Source organism: Somniosus microcephalus, chromosome 4 (genome assembly GCF_052327205.1).
Source record: "Somniosus microcephalus isolate GS21.2 chromosome 4, FLI_Smic_1.0, whole genome shotgun sequence".
In the NCBI taxonomy this organism is placed as follows: domain Eukaryota; kingdom Metazoa; phylum Chordata; class Chondrichthyes; order Squaliformes; family Somniosidae; genus Somniosus; species Somniosus microcephalus.
The window spans coordinates 69,856,470-69,873,409 of NC_140990.1; the positions used below are offsets into that span (position 1 = coordinate 69,856,470).

At 50.6% G+C, this 16,940-nt stretch overlaps 1 pseudogene; it reads right to left on the reverse strand.

Annotated features, from left to right (window-relative positions):
* Positions 1–16,940, reverse strand: part of LOC147119159 (uncharacterized) — a 207,233-nt pseudogene that overhangs the window by 152,753 nt on the left and 37,540 nt on the right.

Consider the following 16,940-nt stretch of genomic DNA (forward strand, 5'->3'; position numbering starts at 1 on the left):
GTGTGGTTGGAGCGACCACAGTCCACAGGGACTGGGTAGGCCTCAGAAGCGAGCCGGAGCTGGCACGGACTCAACGCGTTCTCAAAGGGGTGGAGGGCTGCGAGGTGTTTGTTACTGATCCAGGAGGGGACCAAACCCTGTTTTATGTCCTCCAGATTGCTGCGGCCCTCGCCCAGCAACCATGCCCCGTACAGTACGCACACCTCATTCTGGGCAGCCTGATCTGAGGCGTTCCTGTTCTCCCTAATGAGAGCGTTGACCATCCGAGCCTGCTTCTCCAGCTCTGCTATGATCTCCTTTAAATGGAGAGTCATAGCCTGATCCTCATGGAGCTCCGAACCCACCACCCGGTTTTCGTCCGTGAGGATCCCCTTCAACTGGGTCTTTAACCCGTTAACCTGCCGTTGTAATTCGATGTCGTCCATACTATTTATGATGGACGACCCAGTGTTGAACCCTGTGAACCAGTCATTCACGGCGCCCCTTCTTTGTCTCCCCACTTGCTCCCATTCCTTGTGGCCCTCGGTGTAGAGTTCAGTTCTATTGACCCCCGCGAAGTCAAACTCGTAAAACTTCTGCAGGGTCTCTTTCAGCAGGGCCTGGTACAGCCTTGCCGTTTCTACAGGGCACCATTCCGGCAGGTGCACCTCGGTCAGGTTGAGGATGACCGAGGCCACCGCGTAATGGACCCCCTGATAGGCCATTTGGTCAGTGGGAACTAATACTAACCTGTTCCCTGGTCCCTTGGTGGTGGTGGGGCATCCCTCTGCTACCGTCCGTGGTGTCTGGGTCGTGGGCAGGGGCTGTCGGGGGCGGGTCACTAGCTCAGTGGCATTAACCGCGATTGGGGAGTAGGGGACCGCGCATGCGTCCAAGCGCGATTCCCAGTCTATCCCCCTCCCGTTATCTTGCCACTGGCTGTGGAAAATGATGGAAACACCTGTGGGGCAGACTTTCTCCGAACCCCACATACACACATAAATCCCCTGATCGGGTTCCCACCATTTATCCCAGCACACTGTCAACCCTCCCTGGGTCCCTGTGATAGTCCGGTGAGTGTTGTTCCCTAACCTTTCCCACTTTACTCTGGGGTTCCCCATGTCCCTGCTCAGTTTCCTGAGCCACCACCACCTATCCAGGTGGACGTTCCCCCTGCAGGTTAGGCAAATACGCTTCCCCATGGTCACACTAATCCGCGTGGCCTGGATCTTGATCCGAGGACACGACAAAGAGACCTCTTCGTAGGCGAAGCCGGTCTCGCTCGAATATTTCGTGGAGTTCGACCCCAGCCATCCGGGCCAGTTGCCCTCTTGGGTGTACCCAGCGACTTCCTCTGCTTCGCGCAGGCCCTGCCCGTCGTGGGCCAGAGGCGCAGTTTCCCCGGAGCAGCCAAAGATACGGTGATCCTCCGTCTCTCCCCTCCAGGCGACGTTGAGGCCCACCAGGGCCGCGAGGATGATGCCTCCGACTGGCATCATCTTGTTACTATCTGGCGGAGAGATAAAAAAAGGTTTCGAGCCGGGCTCCCTGGGCTCCTCGGCTTGGGTGCGGGCTGAGTGGGTCCTGCGACCCTAGCTCACCTAAAACTTGCCACATTCTATCGCTCCAAAGTGCTACCATACTTCCAGAAGACCACTCACTTATTTACCAAAATTACAATTAAACTAACCTTATTACCCCAAAACTATATATATATATACATCTGCCGCCCGTCTCCGGACGGCCAGCTTATAACCTGTGGGGACCGTCGCAGGCCTCCCCCTGCTGCGTTCCCACATCGGTCTCAGCTGCTGGTCCCTGGCCGCCCGTGGCTGCTGGCTGTGGACCGTTTAAACTTCCCGCAGCTTTCTTCCAGGGGGTCCCTTTTGTGGAAGCCGGCGACCAAACCTTCCTCGGTTGCGGTTTCCTATTTGACCGTCTGAGGGTCACCACATGTGAGGCTTCCTTGTGGGTCGGACCCTTGGCTGGAGCTTTGGCCCTGACTGCAGCCCGTGGCTTCCCCACGACTGCCGGCTGTGGGCTTCCTCCCGCAGGCTCTGCCTCCCTAGGCTCTGGGTCAGCGGCAGGCACCTCTCCGCTACCTGGGACTCCAGGTCGAGAGTCTCCGCCCCCAGATGCCACCTCTCTGATACTGTACTCAGGGGCAAGACCTAAGACCTCCGGCTCCTCCCCTTCACCGCAGTCGGGGGTGGGACCTTCGTCCTCCGACTCGGCTTCCTTCCTAAAAACCGGGGCGGGACCTAACCTTGCTGGCTCCCCCCCTCTCCCGTGACCAGGGACAGGACCTAGGACCTCCGGCTCCTCCCCTCTCCTGTGACCAGGGACAGGATCTAGGACCTCCGGCTCCTCCCCTTCTGGGTCCCAGAACAATGGGGGAGTCTCCCGTGTGGATGGGACAACTCCTCCCCTCACGCAGGCTGCTCGTCCTGCCTGTGTGACCTGCGGCTGCAGCCCCCCTGCATTTTTTCTCTTCCATCCGTCGTACCGAAGCGCACATAGGTAGACGGGCTGCGCAGGCTCCAGTCATTGCTGGCCACTTTGGGAAGGGGTTGGGGGAACCGCCGGACCAGTGGTAGCTGCTACTTTTCCCTTGGTGAGGACAAACGATCTCACCAAAGCGAGCAGCGCCTCCAGCAGCTCTGGAGGAACAATTGACTCCATCTCTCTCTCTGGGGCAGGGGTCGGGGGTGTGGCCTGGGCTTGGGCTGGGGCTGTGGGGACCTTTCCCCTTGTGTCCTTCCAGGGATTCTTACAGTCCCTGCGCCAATGCCCCTCCTTCCCGCAACCGTAGTATGTTTGTCTGCCTTGGTTGGGACGACTCCCTTCCTGGCGCCACTCTTTACGGGGCTGGTCACCAGGCCTGACCTCACAAACCTTCCCTTTTTGCTGGGGTGTCTCACTATCCCTCCCGTTTCTAAAGGTGACGGTGAGTTGGCGGATCACCGTCCCCTCCGTGGTCTGAGGGTTTCGGGGGTCGAACCAGGCCATTGCCTGCATTCGAACGCGGGGCAGGGAGTTATTCATCAGGCACCTGAGCCAGTGGACTAACTGGTCCCTGTTCAGGTGCTCTCGCGCCGGCATTCCCGGGCACGCACCCCGGTAGACTGGCCACAGCCTGTCCGCGAATGCCTGCGGGGATTCCCCGGGGAGCTGGACTGTTTTCTCCACCCGGGTGAACGGACTCCCCTCGTTCATCCCCATGGCCTCCAGGATCTCGTCCCTCAGCTCCTCATAATTTTCCTGACCCCTCTTACACCCATCGGGTAGCGTCTGGAGGAGATCGCTACCCAGGGAGAACAACAGTATCTTGGCCTGCTCTGCCTCGTCGCAGTCGTTAACACAGGCCGCCTGTTCTATCTCCCTAAAGTGAAGAGAAGGGTCCCCCTTCATGGTGAGCTTGGGGATGTAGCTCACCATGGAGCGCAACTGTTGCACACTGTGTGGCACCAGGAATTGGTTCTGGAGGTCCCCAGGTTCCCCGTCCTCACCGGGTGGTCCGTACCTTCGTTGTGTCACGGGGTACACCGGTCCCGGTCCCTGAATCTCTCTCGGGCTATCCTGGTCTACCTTGAAGTCTTCATCCTCCACCCCCTCCTTATCCCAGACCTCTGGAAAACTAGGGGCTATGGGTGGTAGCTGTGAAACCTGTGGTTCCCTAACCCGTGTTGCTCTGGGGGCTGCCTGCGGGACTTCCCTGCTTGGGTTGCCGTTGAACTCAGCCTGGCCGACCTTGGGGCTAATGAGGCATATCATCCCCTTTGCCCTGGCCAACGCCATATTCAGGCTTTCTATTTCCTGCCTACAGGGGCCGTGGTCTGCCTCTTCAAACCCCCAAGCGCAGGCCAGCTTATAGGCTGCTTTTACTTCGCCTACCTTTTCCTCCTGTGCCTTCAGTTCCCCCGTGAGGCGGCTAATCTCCGTCTTTAATCTCCTCTCTTTCTCCCTGGATTCTCTTGCCTGATATTCTACGTGTTCTGCCCTGAACCTAGCGCTCCCCTCCAGCTCAGCTATCTTGCCCTCCAGCCTTTCTACCCTGGCCTGGTGCTCACGCTGCACTTCAGCGGCCTGGCTTTCCATGTGCTCTACCTTCCCCTGATGGTCCCGGACCATCGCTGCCCTCTCCTGGCTTACAGCCTCCAGGGCCACTAGCACCTTCCCTTCCGCTGCAACTTTTTCCTGCAGCTCCCGGGACAAATGCCTTATTTTTGTTTCCTTACTGGCCACTGCTTGGTCCAGTATCAGAACCTGCTTTTTATAACACATAAGCGATACCGCTTTTTCAATGCCCTTGCGGCGCTCTTTACTAGCCGTCCACTGGGCGGCTGCCTCTAGGGGACGCTCGGCCCCTAACAGGTCGCATACCCATTTTTTTGCAACGTTTACTTTACCACACACGTAGGAGGATAACCTGTCCTCCATCACATCTGTCTCACCCGAGTCTTTGTCCACCACACAAGGGGTCTGTAGCCAGTGTCCTGCCGCGGTCACCATTCTGTAAGGGGTCTTTTTAACGAGCTTGTGGTGTGCGAGATCGATTCTTGATTTCACACTGCTCGTGAGCAGTTTCGAAGCGCTCCCCACTCACTGATTCTAGACACTGGACTTATTGCCAGACAACCTTGATGTGTTGGCCCAACTTGTGACTCGGAAGACAAATGGATCAGGTGAGACAAGGTAAGTTTTAAAATTAATGGTTTCTTTATTTATAAGGAGAATAAAAACACAGGGAACAAAGAAACAACACAGACAAAATCATTAACACACCTCCCAATGGGAACTAAAATTTAACACACAAGAATTACTTTGACTATCTTAAAATACATCAATTCATTAGCTGCGGTATAATAAAACGGGGGTGGGGAAAGCGCGCGGTACAATGAAGGATAAATAACACTCCCGATTACAAAGCCCTTAATATTGAAACCCTCCCGTCTCTAAAGTATCCCTCTACTAGGTCAGCTAGGTGGAGTTGGACCTCTATGCTCACCAGGGTTTTCAAACTGTCCTCGACCTTGGTGCTCCTGTAGCTTCCGGGATTCCCGATTGATCTTCCTTCTGGGACGGGCTCCTGAACCTGCTCTCCTGCTCGAACTTGTAGAACCTCCGTGCTCCTCGAACCGTAATCGAACCTCCTAATCGGACCTCTCCACTCGAACCGTTCAATTAACCTTAACCTCTCGTTGTTCTCTGCCTCCGATCGTACCTTCTGCCCGTCGATTTTCCCCCAACAGTTAAACCGTTTCCTTGCCCTTATCTTTGGCACCAAATCAGGGGTTTTCTTTTGTCAAAGGTTTGGGCCGGCTACTTTGATAAAAGCTGGTACTTTAGTTTAACGACTTTAATTGTGGCCGAAACCAAACTGATGGGTTATGTCCCGTGTCCCGCTGAGTTTGATGCAGATAATGGGTCTTGTCTGTGCTCTGTGATTTCAGTGATGGGTTTACATTTATCTGGCGATTAACATGACCTTTTCAAGTGCAAGTCCTTTGTTTTTGACTTCGTTACTGCTGCTACCTTTATTACCATATCAATTGCAGTCAGTCTGGAATTTTCCAATCGGTGGTGACTCAGGTTTCTTTAAGGTATTGCAGTGGTATGTCCTTCTGAAATGAGTCATGTGATCAGCCGACTCCATCTTGTGCTCTTAAAAATGTGGCCATTTCAGGGGTTTTAAAATGTAGGCTGGATTTTCCTGGATTTTGCGAATCCTACAATGTAGAGAGAGCTTTACTCTGTATCTAACCCGTGCTGTACCTGCTTTGGGAGTGTTTGATGGGACAGTGTAGAGGGAGCTTTACTGTGTGTATCTAACCCGTGCTGTACCTGCCCTGGGAGTATTTGATGGGACAGTTTAGAGGGAGCTTTACTCTGTATCTAATCCGTGCTGTACCTGCCCTGGGAGTGTTTGATGGGACAGTGTAGAGGGAGCTTTACTCTGTATCTTACCCGTGCTGTACCTGCCCTGGGAGTGTTTGATGGGACAGTGTAGAGGGAGCTTTACCCTGTATCTAACCCGTGCTGTACCTGCCCTGGGAGTGTTTGATGGGACAGTGTAGAGGGAGCTTTACTCTGTACCTAACCTGTGCTGTACCTGCCCTGGGAGTGTTTGATGGGACAGTGTAGAGGGAGCTTTACTCTGTACCTAACCCGTGCTGTACCTGCCCTGGGAGTGTTTGATGGGACAGTGTAGAGGGAGCTTTACTCTGTATCTAACCCGTGCTGTACCTGCCCTGGGCGTGTTTGATGGGATAGTGTAGAGGGAGCTTTACTCTGTACCTAACCCATGCTATACCTGCCCTGGGAGTGTTTGATGAGACAGAGTAGAGAGAGCTTTACTGTGTATCTAACCCGTGCTGTTCCTGTCCTGGGAGTGTTTGATGGGACAGTGTAGAGGGAGCTTTACTCTGCATCTAACCTGTGCTGTACCTGCCCTGGGAGTGTTTGATGAGACAGTGTAGAGGGAGCTTTACTGTGTATCTAACCCGTGCTGTTCCTGTCCTGGGAGTGTTTGATGGGACAGTGTAGAGGGAGCTTTACTCTGCATCTAACCTGTGCTGTACCTGCCCTGGGAGTGTTTGATGAGACAGTGTAGAGGGAGCTTTACTCTGTATCTAACCCGTGCTGTACCTGCCCCGGGAGTGTTTGATGGGACAGTGTAGAGGGAGCTTTGCTCTGTATCTAACCCGTGCTGTACCTGCCCTGGGAGTGTTTGAAGGGACAGTGTAGAGGGAGCTTTAGTCTGTATCTAACCCATGCTGTACCTGCCCTGGGAGTTTTGATGGGACAGTGTAGAGGGAGCTTTACTCTGTATCTAACTCGTGCTGTACCTGCCCCAGGAGTTTTGATGGGGCACTTGGTGCTGACCTCGATGATCACAACATTTAACCCAAAGATGATAGAATATAAACCATCAGCTTCTTAATAGAGTATTAAAGTTGGTGACACTGGACACTTGAACCTGCAAGTTAATAAGACGAGGCATTAGCTGGAATCTTACACCCTAACTCTCTCTGCTCCTCTACTCCTTTCAACGTTTTCCATTTCATGTACATTTCCTATGTTTTTCTTCCTCCTAAATCTATCACCTCAGACATCTCCAGTCTGAAGAACATCCATTAACCACTCCTCTCTGTTCTCTGCCCTTTACCCAACTTCCTATCCACGCTGCCCCATTCCCTTTCATACCTTGAGCCTTAATTTGTCAACAAGCCTCCTGTCCGGCACCTTATCAAACACCTTTTGACAATCCATCTCCACAACACCCACTGCATTTCCTTCCCCACTATACTGAGTGCGGCCCCCAGCCTGATTATAAACATAGAAACATAGAAGATAGGAGCAGGAGTAGGCCATGCCACCCCTCGAGCCTGCTCCGCCATTCAATGCGATCATGGCTGATCATCCAACTTCAGTAACCTGTCACTGCTTTCTCCCCATATCCCTTGATCCCTTTAGCCTTAAGAAATATATCCAACTCCTTCTTGAATATATTTAATGAATTGGCCTCTACTGCCTTCTGTGGTAGAGAATTCCACAGGTTCACCACTCTCTGGGTGAAGAAATTCCTCCTCATCTCTATCTTTAGACTGCGACCACTGGTTCTGGACTCCCTGACCATTGGGAACATCCTTCCTGCATCTAGTCTGTCTAGTCCTGTTAGAATTTTATAAGTTTCAATGAGATCCCCTCTCATTGTTCTAAACACCAGCGAGTACAAGCCCAATCGACCCAATCACTCCTCATACGTCATTCCTGCCATCCCAGGTATCAGCCTGGTGAATCATCGCTGCACTCCTTCCATGGCAAGAACATCCTTCCTCAGATAAGGCGACCAAAACTGCACACAATACTCAAGATGTGGTCTCACCAAGGCCCTGTACAACTGCAGCAAGACATCCTTGTTCCAGTACTAAAACCCTCTCGCTACGAAGGCCAACATACCATTTGCCTTCTTAACCGCCTGCTGCACCTGCATGCTTACCTTCAGCGACTGGTGCACAAGGACACTCAGGTCTCATTGCACTTCCCCTTCTCCCAATCTATTGCCATTCAGATAATAATCTGCCTTCTTGTTTTTGACACCAAAGTTCATAACCTCGCATTTATCCACGTTATATTGCATCTGCCATGCTTCTGCCTAATCACCCAACCTGTCCAAATCATACTGGAGTTTCTCGGCATCCTCCTCACAGCACACACGCCCACCCAGCTTTGTGTCATCTGCAAACTTGGAGATATTACATCTAGTTCCCTCGTCCAGATCATTAATATATATTGTGAATAGCTGGGGTCCAAGGACCGATCCCTGCAGTACCCCACTAGTCACTGCCTGCCACTCGGAAAAAGAGCCGTTTATTCCAACTCTTTGCTTTCTGTCTGCCAACCAGTTCTCTACCGAAGTCAATACCTTGCCCCCAATCCCATGTGCCTTAACTTTACACGCTAATCTCTTATGCGGGACCTTATCGAAGCCTTTTGAACGTCCAAATACACCACATCCACTGGTTCTCCCTTATCTATTTTACTAGTTACATCCTCAAAATATTCCAGTAGTTTAGTCAAGCAGGATTTACCTTTTGTAAAACCATGTTGACTTTGTCCGATTCGGTCACTGTTTTCCAAGTGCTCTGCTATTACATCTTTTATAATGGTCTCTAGCATTTTCCCCACTACCGATGTCAGGCTTACCGGTCTGTAATTACCCATTTTCTCTCTACCACCTTTTTTGAACAGTGGGGTATCATTAGCTACCTGCCAATCCATGGGTACTGTTCCAGAGTCTATTGAATTTTGGAAGATGACCAGCAATGCATCAACTATTTCTAGGGCCACTTCCTTAAGTACCCTAGGATGTAGATTATCAGGCCCTGGGGATTTATCGGCCTTCAATCCCGTCAATTTCTCTAACACCATTTCCCTACAAATACTGATTTCTATTAGTTCCTCCCTTGCATTAGACCCTATGTTCCCCAACATCTCTGGGAGGTTATTTGTGTCCTCCTTCGTGAAGACAGAACCAAAGTATGTATTTAATTGGTCTGGCATTTCTTTGTTCCCCATTATAAATTCCCCTGATTCTGACTGCAAGGGACCTACGCTTGACTTCACCAATCTTTTTCTCTTCACATATCTATAAAAGCTTTTACAGTCAGTTTTTATGTTCCCTGTGAGCTTCCTCTCATACTTTATTTTCCCCCTCTTAATTAATCCCTTTGTCCTCCTTTGTTGAATCCTAAACTGCTCCCAATACTCAGGTTTACTGCTTTTTCTGGCCAATTTATATTTCCTCTCCTTGGATCTTATGCTATCTCTAATTTCCCTTGTTAGCCACGGTTGAGTCACCCTTTTTGTTTTATTTTTATGCCAAACTGGGATGAACAAATTCTGTCATTCATCCATGCGATCTTTGAATGTCTGCCATTGCCTATCCACCGTCAACACTTGGAGTGACATTCCCCAATCAATCCTACCCAACTCGCGCCTCATACCATCGTAGTTTCCTTTATATAAATTCAGGACCTTAGTCTCTGAGTCAACTACTTCACTCTCCATCTTAATGAAGAATTCTATCATATTATGATCGCTCCGACCCAAGGGGCCTCGCACAACAAGATTGCTAATTAATCCTTTCTCATTACATAATACCCAGTCTAAGATGGCCTGATCTCTGGTTGGTTCCTCGACATATTGGTCCAGGAAAATATCCTGTATACACTCCAGGAATTCCTCCTCCACAGTATTGTTACTAATTTGGTTAGACCAATCAATATGTAGATTAAAGTCACCCACGATAACTGCTGTGCCCTTATTGCATGCTTCACTAATTTCCCTTTTAATGCCATCCCCGACCTCCGCATTACTGTTTGGAGGTCTATATACCACTCCCACTAACGTTTTTTGCCCCTTGGTATTTCTCAGTTCTTCCCATACAGATTCCACATCATCAGAGCTAATATCCTTCTTTACAATTGTGTTAATCCCCTCTTTAACCAGCAATGCTACCCACCTCCTTTTCGCCTATCTTTCCTGAATATTGAATACCCTTGGATGTTGAGTTCCCAGCCTTGGCCACCCTGGAGCCATGTTTCCGTAATCCCAATCATATCATATTCATTTACCTCTATTTGCGCAGCTAATTCATCCACCTTATGATGAATGCTCCTCGCATTAAGACACAAAGCCTTCAGGCTTGTTTTTTTAACGCTCTTAGATCTTTTACAATTATTATTTACTGTGGCCATGTTTGATTTAAACCCTTGATTTCTCTGTCTGCCACTTTTATTTTTCTCCTTCCTGTCTTTTGCTTTTATCCTTGTTTCCCTTTCCCCTGTCTCCCCGCTCAGGTTCCCAACCCCCTGCCATTTTAGTTTAAACCCTCCCCCAGAGCACTAGCAAACACTCCCCCTAGGACATCGGTCCCGGCCCTGCTCAGGTGCAAACAGTCCATTTTGTATTGGTCCCACCTCCCCCAGAACCGGTTCCAATGTCCCAGGAATTTGAATCCCTCCCCCTTGCACCATTCCTCTAGCCACGTATTCATCTGAAATATCCTTCTATTTCTACTCTGACTAGCACGTGGCACTGGTAGCAATCCTGAGATTACTACCTTTAAAAACAGTGAATATTATCCACCTGCCTGTTCCCTCAGCATAGGGGCCCCGCACCAACCTCCGGGACAGACAGGAATCAGGGAGCGTCTGTAAATGGAGGAGAAATGGTGACTGGTCAGGGAGCGTCTGTAAATGGAGGAGAAATGGTGACTGGTCAGGGAGCGTCTGTAAATGAAGGAGAAATGGTGACTGGTCAGGGAGCATCTGTAAATGAAGGAAAAATGGTGACAAAAATCTACAGGAATGCATTGAAAGCAAAGCTGATTTATTTGACATATATCCAGAATATTAAACTCCAGCCCAGTTATAGGGTTAATAACACCAGCAGAAACAAACTGGTGAACTAGCTGGTGTGTCAGCAGATTAGATGACTGAGTGAATCCCTTCCCACACACTGAGCAGGTGAATGGCCTCTCCTCAGTGTGAACTCGCTGGTGTGTCAGCAGATTGGATGACTGAGTGAATCCCTTCCCACATACTGAGCAGGTGAATGGCCTCTCCTCAGTGTGAACTTGCTGGTGTGTCAGCAGGTTAGATGACTGAGTGAATCCCTTCCCACACATGGAGCAGGTGAACTGCCTCTCCCCAGTGTGAACTCGTTGGTGTATCAGCAGTTCCTTTGTGCTTTTAAAGATCTTCTCACAGTCAGAACATTAAAAAGGTCTTTTATCTGTGTGAACAAGTTGATGTGTAGTGAGGTGCGATTACCGAGTGAATCCCTTCCCACACTCAGAGCAGGTGAACGGCCCCTCCCCAGTGTGAACTCGCTGGTGTGTCAGAACATCGGATGAATTAGTGAACCCCTTCTCACACACGGAGCAGGTGAATGGCCTCTCCCCGGTGTGAACTCGCTGGTGCGTCAGAACGGAATTTAACCCGGAAAAGTGCGAGGTGATGCACTTTGGGGGGACTAACAAGGCAAAGGAATACACAATGAATGGAAAGACCCTAGGCAAGACGGAGGGTCAGAGGGATCTGGGTGTGCAAGTACACAGATCCCTGAAGGCAGCGGAACAGGTGGATAAGGTGGTAAAAAAGGCATATGGGATACTTGCCTTCATTAGCCGAGGCATTGAATATAAGAGCAAGGAGGTTATGATGGAGCTGTATAAAACACTGGTTAGGCCACAGCTGGAATACTGTGTGCAGTTCTGGTCGCCACACTACAGGAAGGATGTGATCGCGTTAGAGAGGGTGCAGAGGAGGTTCACCAGGATGTTACCAGGGCTGGAGCGCTTCAGCTATGAAGAGAGACTGGGCAGATTGGGTTTGTTTTCCTTGGAGCTGAGGAGGCTGAGGGGGGACATGATTGAGGTGTACAAAATTATGAGGGGCATAGATAGGATGGATGCTGAGGAGCTTTTTCCCTTAGTAGAGGGGTCAATAACTAGGGGGCATAGATTCAAGGTAAAGGGCGGGAGGTTTAGAGGGGATTTGAGAAAGAACTTTTTCACCCAGAGGGTGGTTGGAGTCTGGAACTTACTGCCTGAAAGGGTTGTGGAGGCAGAAACCCTCACAACATTTAAGAAGCATTTGGATGTGCACTTGAAATGCCATAGCATACAAGGCTACGGGCCAAATGCTGGAATATGGGATTAGATTAGACAGGGCTTGATGGCCGGCGCGGACACGATGGGCCGAAGGGCCTCTATCCGTGCTGTATTACTCTATGACTCTATGACTCTATAACATCGGATGAATTAGTGAATCCCTTCTCACACACGGAGCAGGTGAATGGCCTCTCCCCGGTGTGAACTCGCTGGTGTGTCAGCAGGTTGGAGTGCTGAGTGAATCCCTTCCCACACATGGAGCAGGTGAACGGCCTCTCCTCAGCGTGAACTCGCTGGTGTCTCAGAAGCTCGGATGAACGAGTGAATCCCTTCTTACACACGGAGCAGGTGAACAGACCCTCTCCAGTGTGAATATGCTGGTGTTTCACAAGCTCAGATGAACAAGTGAATCTCTTCCCACACATGGAGCAGGTGAACAGCCTCTCCCCAGTGTGAATGCACTGGTGTCTCAGAAGCTCGGATGAACAAGTGAATCTGTTCCCACACATGGAGCAGGTGAATGGCCTCTCCCCAGTGTGACTGCATCAATGAATTTCCAGCTTCGATGGGGAACTGAATCCCTTCCCATAGTCCCCACATTTCCAGGGTTTCACCGTGGTGCGGGTGTCCTTGTGTCTCTCCAGGTTGGACGATCGGTTGAAGCCTCGTCCACACACAGAACACGTGTACGGTTTCTCCCCGCTGTGAACGGTGCAATGTTTTTTCAGGTTGTGTAACTGGTTAAGGCTCTTTCCACAGTCAGTGCACTGGAACACTCTCACTCGGGTGTGTGTGTCTCGGTGCTTTTCCAGTCACACTGACGTTTGAAATCTTCTCCCACAGACAAACATTTCTCCTTCTATATTAATAGGCCGATGATATTCAGGTCCTGATGAATCGTGTCACTCTGTCAGATTTTGACGTGATGTTTGGTTTGAATTTCTCGTCTGCACATCCTCCCCTTCTAATGCCTTGTAAAAGCAGTTTACAAAAGTCATGACTGTAAATACAGGATAGAAATTCGGATTTTATTCCCTTTCTCTCCTGAAGGTGGTGCTTGATGATAGAGTTGGGCCCCAGTCACTCTTTGCCCTCCAGTTCCTTGCTAATGGCAATTCTGAGCTTGTGGGCCTATACGGCGAGCTGCCAGCATTTCGACCATGGGGAGCAGCACAGCCGCCGGCCCTGGCTGATTCTGTCTGGAAAAGCTGAGGCCACTGGTAACACACCAACAACAACTTGCATTTACATAGTGCCTTTAACGTAGTAAAACGTTCCAAGGTGCTTCACAAGAGCAGAATCAGACAACAATTGACCTTAGGGCCGAGGCAACTGAAGGCACGGCCACCAATGGTGGAGCGAAGGAAGTGGGGGATGCACAACAGGCCAGAATTGGAGGAATGCAGAGTTCATAGAATCAGAGAATGGTGCAGCCCTTCGGCCCATTGTCCCAGAGCCAGCTCTTTGAATTTAGGCCCACTCCTCTGCTTTATCCCCACAGACCCGCAATTTGTTTCCAATTCAAGTAGTTCTCCAATTCCCCTTTGAAAGTTGCCATTGAATCTGCTTCCACCACCACTTCAGGCAGTGCCTTCCAGGTCATAACAACTCGCTGCTTAAATTCTTTCCTCATGTCGCTGCTGGTTCTTTTGACAATGACCTTAAATCTGAGTCCTCTGGTTACCGACCCTTCTGACACTGGAGTCAGTTTCTCCTTATTAAGAGGGTTGTAAACACCTGGTCCACTTGGCACTGAAGTGTCTGAAACTCATAATAGGAACTCCAGGGAAACAAAATACTGACAAATGTTAAACTGTTCTGTTGACAAATGAAATCTCAATTTAAGTTTTAAAAGAATAAATTGTTTAACGGGTTCACACTGACTCACCCGACTCAGGTTCCACTCCTCAAACACCGCGATTGGTTGCCGAACTCGCTGCTCCCTTGGCCCTCCGGCCTCTGAATTCTCTTCCTATTGGTTCCCAGGGCCATCAATCACCACTCGCCCACATTACACTGCCAGATGAGGTTCAGGGGTTCAGAGGAAGAAAATGAGGTCATGAATCTGAGTTGGGAAATACAATGAGAGGAACATGATTCAATTTGTAAACTAAACTATTTCAAATCAACTCAAATGAATTGTTGCCATTAATATATTCTTTTTGCGCCAAGTGGGAAACAAATGATGTTTTCCCACACACGGAACAGGTGAACAGCCTCTCCCCGGTGTGACTGCATCGATGAGATTCCAGCTCAGACGGGTAATTGAATCCCTTCCCACAGTCCCCACATTTCCACGGTTTCTCCATGGTGCGGGTGTCCTTGTGTCTCTCCAGGTTGGACGATCAGTTGAAGCCTCGTCCACACACAGAACACGTGTACGGTTTCTCCTCGCTGTGAATGTTGCGATGTTTTTTCAGACTGTGTAACTGGTTAAAGCTCTTTCCACAGTCAGTGCACTGGAACACTCTCACTTGGGTGTGGGTGTCTCGGTGCTTTTCCAGTCACACTGATGTTTGAAATCTTTTCCCACAGACAGAGCAGACAGACATTTCTCCTTCCACATTCAGAGGCCGATGATATTCAGGTCCTGATGAATGGAGTGACTCTGTCAGATCTAGATGTGATGTTTGGTTTGAGTTTGCGGTGTGTAAATGCTGCCCTTCTCACAGCCTGTAAAAGGAGTTTACAAAAGCCATCACTCTGAGTCCAGGATAGAAACTGACAAGATTCTCTCCTCCTGGTTCCTGGCCAAGGGGGCCGCGCATGCGCCCTGCTGCCCCCTGAGCCTCTCAAGATGGCGGCCGTTACCCCGAGCCTGTCACCGGGAGAAAGCCCCGCAGCTGCCGCCCTGCTTGGGGCAAACACCCGGCCCGGAGGCTCTTGTTCGGGGCCTGAGGCCCACCCCGGGTGTTTGTGAAGTGGATAATGTTGAGTGTTTTAATAATGGGGCCTGGGGCCGCACTCGGGGTGTGTGCAGCCCGCGTCCCCCCGGGGTTCATTAACCCACTCCCTGAGCTCGGGGTGTGAGCGGCCCGCGTCCCCCCGGGGTTCATGAACCCGCTCCCTGAGCTCAGGGTGTGAGCGGCCCGCGTCCCCCCGGGGTTCATGAACCCGCTCCCTGAGCTCGGGGTGTGTGCAGCCCGCATCCCCCCGGGTTCATTAACTCGCTCCCTCCACCGACTTTATAAACCCTGCGGCGCGGTCTACCCGCAGTTTATTAATCTCCCGACCCCGCTCCCGCCAACCTGCAGCTCCGCCCGGCGAGGGACACGTGACCCGGGCCCATGGCCTGATTGACAGGAGCTTCCGACCAATAGGGAGCAAGCGGGGCGGGGCTGGAGGAGCGAGCCGGCGGCGGGTCCTCCAACCAATCGGGGAGCCCGAGGGGCGGGACTAGCGCCAGCTGATTGTCTGATCCGCAGGGCAGCAAGTTTCATAATTTTAAGGCCCTCTATTAGGTCACCCCTCAGCCCTTTTTCAAAAGAAAAGAGACCCAGCCTGTTCATCCTTTCCTGATATGTGTACCCTCGCATTTCTGGTATCATCCTTCTCAATCTTCTCTGCACTCTCTCCAGTGCCTCTATATCCTTGTTATAATATGGTGACCAGAACTGGACGCAGTTCTCTAAGGGCTGATTTTTGCCGGCGCTCAGAGTGCGGGTTTGGAGGCGAGTCCGCTGTCAAAATCACAAAGATTGACAGTGGGTCGGTATCCCGCTCTGAACCACCTCCTTGTGAGTTTCCTAAGTGTCGGGTCTGTCATCCCTGAACAGACCCAACACCAAGCAGCAGGTCAGCCAATTTAGATACTTTAAAGCTTGATAAAAGGTAGTTAAGCACCATTTTCCCAAGTACTTACCATTTTACCAGGTCTTTAATGAGGTTCCCGGAGAGCGGCGATCACGTCAGGTAAGTATGTCGGGTTCTCAATGACTGTGGATTGCTGTGAATAGGTGAAAGCTGCAGAAGTGGTCGAAAACCTGCCATTTCACAGCTGTTCACTTCCCAATCTTAGAATCTGGAGCATTAATGATTTGGAACCCACTTTGGAGCTTTATACAAACACGATTTCCCTTTTATAAAACCATGTTGACTCTGCCTAATCATATTATCATTTTCTAACTGCCCTGTTCCACTTCCTTAATAATGGATTCCAGCATTTTCCCGAGGACTGATGTCAGGCTAACTGGCCTGTAGATCCCTGTTTTCTCTCTCCCTCCTTTCTTGAATAGCGGGGTTTCATTTGCTACCTTCCATTCCACGAGGACCTTTCCAGAATCTAGTGAATTTTGGAAGATCACGACCAATGCATCCACTATCTCTGCAGCCACCTCTTTTAGAACCCTAGGATGTCGGCCGTCAGGTCCAGGGGATTTGTCGGCTTTTAGTTCCGTTCGTTTCTCAAGTACTTTTTCGTGACTGATATGAATTACTTTAAGTTCCTCACTCTCATTAGCCCCTTGGTTCCCCATTATTTCTGGAATCTCAACCTTCTCCAGTGTAGCTCACGTGGCTCCAGCTCACGCAGCCTAAGCCCGGGCTGTCCGCAGTGCAGCCGCAACATGCCCGTAGACTTGCACGAGTGGTCGGGACCTCTCGCCCTGACCGAGGTGGACGAGAAGCCTGCGCAGCCCCTCCATGTCAAGTATGACAACGTGGACATAGATGTGCTGGGTAAAGTGCTGACCCGGCCCAGGTACTGGCTGCAGCTGAGAGCTGAACACACAGAAACTGCTCCAGTGCCTGGAGCCAGCAACAAGAGGCAACAAAAGCAAGG